Below are 12,209 nucleotides of genomic sequence, written 5' to 3' on the forward strand. Positions count from 1 at the left end.
TTATTTATTTAGATTCCATATATATGTATTAGCATACGGTATTTGTTTTTCTCTTTCTGACTTACTTCACTCTGTATGACAGACTCTAGATCTATCCACCTACTACAAATAACCCAATTTCGTTTCTTTTTATGGCTGAGTAATATTCCACTGTATATATGTGCCACATCTTCTTTATCCATTCATCTGTCGATGGACACCTCTCTTCGCACACCCGAAACAATGGTCTCTTGCCTCTTAGGCAGGTCCAGACTTTTTCCCGGACTCCCTCCCAGCTAGCTGTGGCACACTAGCCCCCTTCAGGCTGAGTTCATGCTGCCAACCCCAGTCCTCTCCCTGGGACCTGACCTCCGAATTTGGAGCCTCAGCTCCCAGCCCCCACCCATCCCGGTGAGCAGACAAGCCTCTCGAGCTGGTGAGTGCTGGTCGGCACCGTTCCTCTGTGCAGGAATCTCTCCGCTTTGCCCTCTGCAACCCTGTTGCTGTGCTCTCCTCTGTGGCTCTGAAGCTTCCCTCCCATCACCCCTCCCGCCCCCCGTCTCCACCAGTGAATGGGCTTCCTAGTGTGTGGAAACTTTTCCTCCTTCACAGCTCCCTCCCACTGGTGCAGGTCCCGTCCCTATCCTTTTGTCTCTGTTTATTCTTTTTTCTTTTACCCTACCCAGGTACGTGGGGGGGGGCGTTTCTTGCCTTTTGGGAGGTCTGAGGTCTTCTGCCAGCGTTCTGTAGGTGTTCTGTAGGAGTTGTTCCACAAGTAGATGTATTTCTGTTGTATTTGTGGGGAGGAAGGTGATCTCCGCGTCTTACTCTTCCGCCATCTTGAAGGTCTCTCCAAAAATGAGGTATCTGTTTCAGTTCTAAGTTGTTTCCCCCATACTGCAAATGGAGACTATGTATACAGAGAAAAAGTATACAAATATACAAGAAAAGACACAAAATCCAAAAGAGAAGAGAGGATGCACATGAACGTGCACACACACAAACAGCTAGAGAGACACCCAGGCAAGTCTGTAGGTAAAGGAGGCACCTATGCAAATACAGAGGGGAAAAAATGCAAATAGAAACAGAAGGGAAAAGTGGGGGTAAACTTCTATTAAGGAAGGTCTCCATCTTGTGGCAGTGCTTGGTGTTACTACCAATTAAGCTGTTTCGTTTCCGTTTCCAACCATCCATCCTTGCATGCATTCGTCCACCAATCCAACTGATATTTTTCAGCACATGCTATGTGGCAAGCATGTTCTAGAGCTTCAGGATAGGGTAGGGAACAAAATTCCCCGCCTTCACGAAGGTTATGTCCCACTTGGAGCTTACGTGGGTGGTAATTTGACAGATATAAAGTGTGGTATGTTAGGTCAGAAAAAAATCACAAAATAGGGATGAGATTATGAACAACTGGTGGGGGAGGGAGTAAGCATTGTCAGTAGGGTGACCAAGGAAGGCTTCACTGAGGTTACTTTTGAGTAAAGGTCCAGATTATATAGACGTTGGCTTTTGCTCCGAGTGAGGCGGGGTAATGCTGGAGGAGTTTGAACACAGGAGGGATGTTATATGACATCATCACTCTGACTGCAGAGTAGAGCAGGCTCTAGGGAACCCAGACCAGTTAAAGCTACTGTAATTCTACAGGTGAGAGATGAGGCAGGCTTGCATCAGGAAGGTGGCAGTGGGGATGGTAAAAATGGTAGGATTCTAGATATATTCTGAAAATGAATTCAACAGATTATCTAATGGGCTGGATATGGGGTAGAGGAAAAGGGACGGTAAAGGAAGATAGAATTTCTTCATATTAATTCCGTGCATTAAGTGAAATTAAGCTAAATTTTTTCATTTTTATTCCAAAACTTTTAGGTTGGCTTTAATTGTACATAAAACAACAAAATCTCAAGAGTTAAAAGTTAAGTTTGTATGGGAAATGTAGTTATAGTACAACTGAAAGTTGAGGAATATTTACTCAAAGTGACACCTTTGGTTTTTGGTTTTAAAATAGTTATCCTGAAGTTCTTCTTTCTTCAAATAATTAGCTGACATTAGTATCACTCAGATTACTAAAAGCAAGTTAGAAGAAGGGTTTCCAGGACACACTGCTGTTCACTCCTCTGCTAATTTATAATTGCTCAGCCTGAATGACTCATGTGAGCACAGTGGCGAGCTCCCGCCTGAGCACCAGGACATTCATGGCTAGCTCTGCTCTGGAGAATCTGAGGCAAAGGAAAGGCAAATAAGGGCTGACAATGACCTATTGGGGAGGATTTTCCCACAAGGCTGAGAAGATTAGAGCGAGCATCTATGATGAAATCGCTGTGTGAATCTCTTAGGGAACAGGCTGACCTCAGTTTGGGGCAAGTGGCTAACAGACTACCCACTTAGAGTGAACAAATGCCTGTCCTTCTAATTGCTCTCAGCAGGGTTCATGACTACAGATTTAGTAAAGAAGAGCCAGTTATTACGAGGCAGAGTCCCATTCAGAGCATCAGGGAAGCAACATTGGGAGTGAAGCATCTTCGTTGGGGTTTATCGCTGGGATCTCGCCAGTGGCCAGCCTCAGGTCAGGATAGATTCCTTTGTCCAGAAGACTGAAACAAGGGCTCTCCCAGGATCAGCTGATCTCTTGGCTTCCACATCCTTGCTGAGCAAGCTCCTGTCTTGGTTGAATAGGTTTTCTTAACTTTTCTCATTGCCCAACCTTTTGGCCTAATCTGTGTCTTACTAGGTTTGTTGTAATTCCTCTCCACCCCTAGGAGGTCAGCAAGGAGGAGTTTATAATAAAAATAATTGTAATAATTACCTTTAATCTTCAAAGGATAATTTTAGAGATAAGTTTATAAACAAAGTACAACTGTGATAAGATCCTGGCAGGACACTTCTGACTTTAATCAGATTTTATGACTACTGTTACCAGTCTGGGTAAGGTATTTTGGCTGTACTTGTCAAGGAAGGTACTGAAGAGGGGATCAAGACCCCATGTGGGTATGATGAGTAATGAAAATTGTTTTTTATGAGTTATGTATTGGGTTTTTTTTTTTTTAGATTTTTTGATGTGGACCATTTTTAAGATTTTTATTAAATTTGTTACAATATTGCTTCTGTTTTATGTTTTGGTTTTTCTGGCCACGAGGCGTATGGGATCTTAGCTCCCGGACCAGGGATCAAACCCTCACCCCCTGCATTGGAAGACAAAGTCTTAACCACTGGACCCCCAAGTGGACCCCCAAGTGGACCCCCAACCCATCCCTGTATTGGTTTTCTATTGCTGCATAAAGAGTTATCACAACATAGTGGTGTAAAGCAACATAGATTTGTTAGCTTCTGCAGATGGATTCTGTCTGGGCTCAGCTGAGTTCTCTGCTTAGGGTCTCCCAGGGCTGAGATCAAGGTGCTGGCCAGCTAGGCTCTTACTTGGAGTATCAGAGGAAGAATCCATTTCCAAGGCTGTTGGCAGAATTCAGTTCCTGTGTTATAGAACAGAAGCCCTCATTTCCTGGTCATTGGCTGGCTGCTCTCCCATCTAGAGGCTGCCCCATTTCTCATTACATCCTCCCCCACCTCAAAAGCCAGCAACGGTGTGTCCGGCCCTCTCAAGATTCTAATCTCTGACTTTGTTTTCTGCCACCAAAGAAAACTCTGCTTTTTTTTTTTTTTTTTTTTTGCGGTACGCGGGCCTCTCACTGACGTGGTCTCTCCCGTTGCGGAGCACAGGCTCCGGACGCGCAGGCTCAGCGGCCATGGCTCACGGGCCCAGCCGCTCCGCGGCATGTGGGATCCTCCCGGACCGGGGCACGAACCCGTGTCCCCTGCATCGGCAGGCAGACTCCCAACCACTGCGCCACCAGGGAAGCCCCAAACTCTGCTTTTAAAAGGGTTAGTGTGATTACATTAGGCTTACTCTGATAAACTTCTATCTTTCAAAAAAAAATTTTTTATTATTTTTATTTTATTTTATTTTTAAAATCTTTATTGGAGTATAATTGCTTTACAATGGTGTGTTAGTTTCTGCTTTATAACAAAGTGAATCAGCTATACATATACATACATCCCCATATCCCCTCCCTCCTGTGTCTCCCTCCCACCCTCCCTATCCCACCCCTCTAGGTGGTCACAAAGCCCGGAGCTGATCTCCCTGTGCTATGTGGCTGCTTCCCACTAGCTATCTATTTTACATTTGGTAGTGTATATATAAGTCCATGCCACTCTCTCACTTCATCCCAGCTTCCCCTTCCCCCTCCCCATGTCCTCAAGTCCATTCTCTACATCTGCGTCTTTATTCCTGTCCTGCCCATAGGCTCTGCAGAACCTTTTTTTGTTTTTTGATAAACTTATCTTAAGGTCAATTGTGCTTAACATCATAATCAGAAGAGTGCTGTTTGGTCATATTCACAGGTTCCAGGAATAAGGTCTGAAATCCTGGAGGCCATTTAAAAAATTCTTTGTAGCTACCAGAAGTTCTGGCTTCTGGCATAATGGAATGGAAAGGCTGACAAATCCTCTCTCCAGAAAGCTTCTATGAGAGCTGGATGAAGTAAAGCACGTTCACACACACACACACACACACACACACACACACATTTCCAAGCTCTGCAATTCAATCAAAGGCACATGACAATTGATAAGTATCTACTGGTGGGTGAAAACTCCTGGACTCTGGATAAGAATGCTGAGTCTGGGTGTTTTTTGTTTTTGTTTTTTTAATTGAAGTATAGTTGATTTACAATGTTTCAGGTGTACAGCAAAGGGATTCAGTTATGCATATATATATATTCTTTTCCAGATTATTTTCCATTATACATTATTATAAAATATTGAATATAGTTCCCTGTGCTGTAGAGTAGGCCCTTGTTGTTTGTCTGTTTTATATATAGTAGTGTGTATCTGTTAACCTCAAATTCCTAATTTACCCCACCGCCCCCCTCCCCCCCCTTTTCCCCTTTGGTAACCATAAGTTTGTTTTCTATGTCTGTGAAGACTGGGTAGCTGGGGTTGTTTCCATCCTCTCCTGTATGCTGCTCTCCCTACCCCCATGAAAACATTAAGTTTTACTGCCTCTGCCAGGGGCAGCTCACTTGATTTGGAGTGTAGTCAGGGTAAGTGTGATCTTGGTGGCAAAGAAACAGGGAGCTTCTGGAGCTGTTTGGGGCAAACAGTGGACTGGCAGGTGAACTGGCAGATTTAACACAGAGATCTGGGAGGTGAGATAGCCACAGGGGGCCTGAAAGTTTCTCCACACATCCTGGGTTCACTGGAGGCTGTGTGTATACACGGCAGGCACCAGAGGGATTCCAGGCCACCCACAAACACGTGGCTGATGGCGTCTGCACATGTGGAAGTCAATGCTGGGACTGATTTGAAAATAGCCTGAAGTTTGGGTGTGCTCCCTGTCCACACTCAGATCCACTGGCAGAAAGTGGAAACCTTTCCTGCTCAAGGTGTTGGACACAACCTCTGACCAACCTATGGCTGAACACTAAGCTAAGTAGACACAGGGGTGACCCCTAGGGAATCAAGTTTAAAAATGAAAACAATAAAAAAAAAATGAGCAGAGATATCAGTGAACACACACTACTGGAAGATGGACTTCATATTATATTTAGTCCAGGTCTGAGACCTGGATAGAGTGCATAGAGCAGCTATTTGAAGACTTGAGAACTAAATAATAGCAGGTGGTGTCAGAAGGAAGACCAGAATTTAAACTAACACTGAATTGATGATGAGTTTACCATTTTCTTCCTGGTATCTCCTGGCATTGGGCGCCAAGATACAGTAAAAAAAAGAGCACCAGGAGAATCTCTTTAGTTCAGGCTCAAAGAACAGGTGGGGACTCCTAACACTCAGAGAATGTAGCAATTCCCCCTTTGTTTGTTCTACTGTGCACCCAAGGAACACCACTGTGGCAGTGCAGTGGCCCCAGTGAGATTCTGCAGGAGCCAAAACCTTGGGGAAGGGAATTTCTTTTTTTTTTTCAATCTCCAGCCCTTCTGGAAGGGGAGAGGGGCTGGAAATGGACCTAATCATTAATGACCAATTATGCCTATGTGATAAAGCCTCCATAACAATCCTAATCAAAGGGGTTTGGAGAACTTCCTCGTTGGTAAACATGTGGAGGTGCTGGAGAGGGCATGGAAGCTCCACATGCCTTCCCACATACCTTGTCCTATGCACCTCTTCTATCTGGCTGTTTCTGACTTATATCCTTTTTTTTTTTGGTCTTGGGACTATCATTTTATTTGTATTTTTTAGACATGGGAAAGACGTAAAAGATTTGGGGAAAGCTCATTTTAAATAGCTAGGATTCTGCATTTAAATCACTTTGGAAGTCTATGTTTTTGCTTCACTTTAATAGTGTTTTTTTTTAATTAATTTTTTTTTACATCTTTATTGGAGTATAATTGCTTTACAATGGTGTGTTAGTTTCTGCTTTATAACAAAGTGAATCAGTTATACCCTTTAATAGTTATTGATTCACCAGTTTAATAGTTGCCTATTTCAAAATTGTAATGATCTATAGCACAGGGACAACTTGGACTTTTGATTGGCTTGTGACATGAGAGGCAGTCTTGAGGTACTGAGCCCTTTAACCTTTGGGACCTGACAGTAACTCCAGGTAGATAGTGTCAAAAATGACTTGAATTATAGGACACCAAGTTGGTTTCTTCAAAGAATGGGAGAATTGCTTAGTGTGGGGAAAAAATCACACATTTTGTGTCAAAAGCATTCAGTGAGTAGGGAGAAAACAGGAAAGTTTTCCCTTTCAACTGTATATGTGTGTTTCACTGAAATCAGATAAGGCAGCACCAAGTGTCAAGTTTTAGCTTTTCACAGCTATGCAAGGGAGTGAGTTCCAATGTTTCCGTCATTCCAGGAAAAGAGACTAAAATGGAGCAGCCAGTGAGGGAGGGGGAAAATGAAAGAAGTGGGGCATCAGAGTAGCTGAAAGAGCCAAGTATTTCAAGCCATGGAGAGGAGTTATCAAGGTAGTGTTTGTGTCCATGCCAATTCCAACAGATCCCAGGCCTCACAAACCAGGCTAAGCTACATTAAGAGGAGGGTAAAATAGTTTTGTGAAGGAAAATGATGCTAATAATTGGGAGCAGCCTCAGAAATCTTTTCAGTGTAGCCTTGGGGAAAGAAGAGATTGAAAGATTAAAAGGTCCGTATTCTCCAGTGCTCAAAATGTAAACTTTGAAATCTTCATACCCTGTGAGCAAGGTCAGAGTAGCTAATATGTCCTCCTTGGAAGTTAAACACAACGCATAAATCATGATCCATTCTTTCAGATACAGCAAAGAAGAAGTAGGAGGGAAGAAGAGAGAATATTCCATTCTTCATTTTACACGCTGTGCTTCTCCTCTTCTAACCCCCATGACAGAATTTAAACTTCTTGTTTAAATTCCTTTATCCGGAGAGATTGTAAAATAGATTGTAATATCCACAAGGGGCCCATAGACCATGTATTTTGGCATATAGCAGGCATTTCATAAATATATGTTAAACTAGATTGAGCCTTCCTCTTTTCCCAAAATAAGAGGAGAGATAAAATCTTCCTATGAGGTTAAGGGAAATAAGAATATAGATGGATATAACTATATAAATGGGGTATTGAAAGCAGAGGAATTTACATTTTGAGTTAGAGTCAAGATCAGCTGTTGAGTATGAGAGGGAATTCCCCAGATGATGGGTCACAGAAAGTTGGAATGCCTTGGAGAGCCGAGGGAATAAAGGACTAATGAAAGAGCTACCTATTGACTTTTATTTTGAAAGTATGTGGGACTGAAGATGTCAGAAATACCAGTTTCATTAGGAGGCTTCTGGGAGAGGCATCAGGTGAAAGCTTACTCTTGCCTCTATCATGTGTTACTTTGTCACAATCATTGCTTTTCCCTTGCCCACAGAAACCAGTCATAACAGCCTGGTCACTGGTGTCAACAACTTAGTACTAGAGTCCTGATGAAAACAGGCAAATACAGGACAATGTATGGGGTCCTTGACTCTCTTCGCCTCCAACATCACAGGGATTGTAGAGTATATCTAGGGAGGTGGACTTCTCCCAGTGCTGTTGCTTCCTAAGGGGTTTAAAGGTAAAGCTGGACCAGAAGAGCTGCTGGTGAGTCAACCAGAACAATCAACAGTGACTTGTGTGGTGCTTTGGGGTTTATTGGCTCCCCTCTGATCTGTCTTTGAACTTGTGGAGACTGACAAAGACTAGAGCCAGTCTTTGGTCCTTTCCTCCTGCACGGTACCAGACAAAGCAGCTCATACTCCTGGGATAACATAAGTACACAGGTTAAAAGAAATAGACACCTGATAACTAAGAGAGAGACAACAAAGTGGACAGCATATACCATCTGACAATAATGAGCAGAATAGATCATCAATCTTAGTATCTATCAAAAAAAATGTAAGGCAAAAATATAACGAACAAAGAAGGACACTGCACACTAGCATCATAAAACTATTAATTCAGTATCACAGTATATCAAGCAACAACAGATGGAACTGCAGGAGGAAATGAATACACTGACAAGTCTTTTTTTTTTTTTTTGACTGCACCACACGGCATGTGGGATCTTAGTTCCCCAACCAGGGATCAAACCCAGGAGCCCTAACCACTGGACCACCAGGGAATTCCCAGAATACACTGACAACTCTTGTTGAAGATTTTAATCTTAGAAACAGCTGGGTCAAGCAGGAAAAAATAAGCGGACATAGCCAAAACATGAACAGTTAATAATCATGAACTATCAGGCATCAACAGAAATATATAATCAACAAACAGAGGGTGATCTATATTATTCAGGCTATATTTCCCACTAAAATGAAAAGTGAACAAAGCTAGATTTTAAAAATTCCCAGGTATGGAAATAGATAACATATTACTAAATCCATGTAAGGAAATCACGAAAAAAATTAAATAAGCTCTGCTACCAACTCAAAAAGTTTGAGAGAGATTGATAAACACTAAAAAAAAGGAAGGAAATAAAACCTATAAAGGCAGAAATCAGATAGAGAACAAAAAATATACTAAATAAGTAAAACTAAGGTCTTGTTCTTTGAAAAGGTTAACACTTTAAAATTTTGATTAGCAAGACTGATCAAGGAATAAAAGAGGTGAGGCAAATAAGCAATACACAGAATGTAAAATGGGAAATGACTATAGAAAGGTAAACCAGAGATTAAAATATGAGGGTATTATGAGTAACAATATGTTAATAAATTTCATAACTTACATGAAGTGGATAAATTCCTAAGGAAACTATAAAATGCCAAAATTGGTTCAAGAAAAGATTTAAAAATCAAAATGGTAACTAACCACAGACTTTCACTTCAAAAATTCCAACCCCAGAGGGCTTTATGGGTGAATCCAAGCAAATTTCCAAAGAAGAGTTAATTTTAATCGTATTCAAGTTGTTTCAGAAAAGAGAAAAAGAACAAAACCTGTCCACCAAATTTGATAAGGCTATCGTAATTCTGATCCCAAAATCAGATAAGGCAGAAAGGAAAGAAAATTATAGGCTCATTTCACTTATGCATAGCTGCAGAAGTCCTCAAACAAATAGTAGCTAACTGAATGCAACAGTCCATTAAACCTGATAAATCATGATCACCTTTGTTTTGCCAAGGAATGTAAGGATAGTTTGACATCAGAAAAACTCTATAAATGTAATTCATGACCTAATATAAAATAGGAGAAAAATATAATATTTTAATTGTGCAGAAAATATTTGATAAGGTTTAGCATCTATTTATGATTACAAAATCTTCACAATCTTGGAATAAATGAGAACTTCCTTAACTCAGTAAAAACTTATACAATGAATGCTATATACTTGATGGGGAAACTTTAAAATCAAGAACAAGATAAAGTTCCCTAATAACATTGGGACTGTTTAATACTGTATGAAGTTCCAGGCAAATGACTTAAAGAAAGAAAAATGAGAGGTTTACATGTTAAAGGAATAGATAAAACTCATTTTTTTCAAATGTGATCATTTACTAAAAAAAACCGGTCAGAATCAACCAAGAAACTGTTAGAACTAATAAGAGTATTCTACCAGGTTTGCAGACCCTAGGTAAATTTACAAAAATCATTTTTTACATACCAGTAATTACCAGTGGAAGTTATAATGGAAAATGTACAATAGCAATAGAACATCTTATATTTAACTTAACCATTTAATAATTATTATGGAAAAACTGAATACGTACAAAATGGATTGAATTGTATAAAGAACTCCCATGTATCTATCAATCATCCAGCTTTAGCAGTTATCAACATATGACAAATCTTGTTTTATAAATACCTCCACCCATTGACATTATTTTGAAACAAATCCAATATTATACAATTTAATTTGTAAATATTTCTATTTATATCTCTAAATAAGAACTTAGGAAAAAGACAACCACAATATCATTATCATATGTAAAAAATTAACAATTCTTAATATTAAATATCCAGTCAGGTTTCATATTTCCCAACTGTCTTATAAAAGTGCTTTTACTTCATGAAAGTTTGTATGAGTCAGGATTCACATCAGATGTTCACACTGAAATTGGTTGATACACCCATTTTTAAGTGTGCTGTCAATACAGTGGTGTTAAATATTTTCATATTATTGTGCAAGCACCACCAATATTAACCCCCAGGACTCTTCATTTACTCAGACTGAAACTATTAAACAGTAACTCCCCTTTCCCCAGGCCCTGAAAACCACTATTCTACTTTCTGTTTCTGTAAATTTGACTATTCTAGGAACATGAAATAAGTGAAATCACACAGTGTTTGTGGGGGCTTTTTATGTTTTTTGATTGGTTTATTTTACTTACAATGTCCTCCACGTTTATCCTAGGTGTAAAACGTCTCAGAATTTTCTTCCATTTTTAGGCTGAATGATATTCCTTTGCATGCATTTTACTCATTAATTCATTTCATTTTGGATATTTGTGTTGCTTCCACTCCTGTTGGGTATTTACGTATCAGTACAATGGGATTTTTGTTAACACATGGTAATTGTTTTTAATTTTCAGAAGGTAAACATAGATAGCATACAAATATTAAAATTTGAGCTAAATTTTTGCTTATATCATACAAGAGAGCTTTTTGTGTTTTTAAATAGTAATTACAACATACATGAATTATCAGTTTATAAAATACATTTTCTTATTATGAAGTTTCCACTTGTGTTTAAGTATTTTATCAAATATGAAATCATTATCTCAACTTTTCAATGGACCTAAGTGATATATCTATGCATTTTCTTTTTAGGTGAAATAAATGTATAAAAACAATCAGTCATCATGAATATAACTGACTAGTTCATATACTAATAGTGTTTAGATTCTTTAATGGAAAGATCAACTAAATGTGTCAAAATGAGTGGTAGGTAATTACATTTTCTTAAGATGTAATAGTGTTTTATTATTTGTTTAATTAAAATTCCTGTCTATATTTTCACATCACATAAGTGAGACTATTTGCCACTAATTAGAATGTTTGTAAACATATGCAAAGAGGATTCTAAGGAATAATTTCTAACAAAATTGACTATGGAAACAAAGGGTGGTGAAACTTTTAAATGGGGAATTAACGCATCTTGCAAATAAAATATGTACAGTGACATTAAGTGGAAGAAAAAAAGCTCTACTCTAGTGTACGAAAAGGAATATTTAGTACTGTACCAATAAATATTTTCTTCTTTTTTCTTCACTATGGTTTCAGAACAGTAGAGAGTTTCTGTCTTTTCTTCTGTCTCCACAGTCTTGCACTTAGAATTGTGCTACATTGTGATATCTTTAAATTACAAACCCATCTCTTTCACAATGCTATCAGAAGGCACAAATATATCCTCTCTTCTTTTCTCATAGAGTAAGCATAGAATACTGTCTATAATTTTTCTTTCTATGTTTTTCTGATCCCTGTTGCCCTCACTTAACAAGGAAACTATAAATCTTTTCCCCCAGGATACTTGGATGATTAATCTATCTATTCTGTAAAAAATAAAATAGTAACAGTCAAATAATTTATTTGATTGCACTGACATGTTATTACAAGCGTTTTAACCTGATGGCTGTGTCAGCTAACTTACGTTTTAGTTCTTCAGATTGTAGGATAGATAATAGAATGAATTTTATTTGTAACACTATATAGAGAAAGTGGTAAAACTGTGGATTTTCTGGAGTTCAAATTTCATAAGCAAAACTAATAAATATTAAGAGAC

This window comes from Globicephala melas, chromosome 3, assembly GCF_963455315.2.
Source record: "Globicephala melas chromosome 3, mGloMel1.2, whole genome shotgun sequence".
NCBI lineage: Eukaryota > Metazoa > Chordata > Mammalia > Artiodactyla > Delphinidae > Globicephala > Globicephala melas.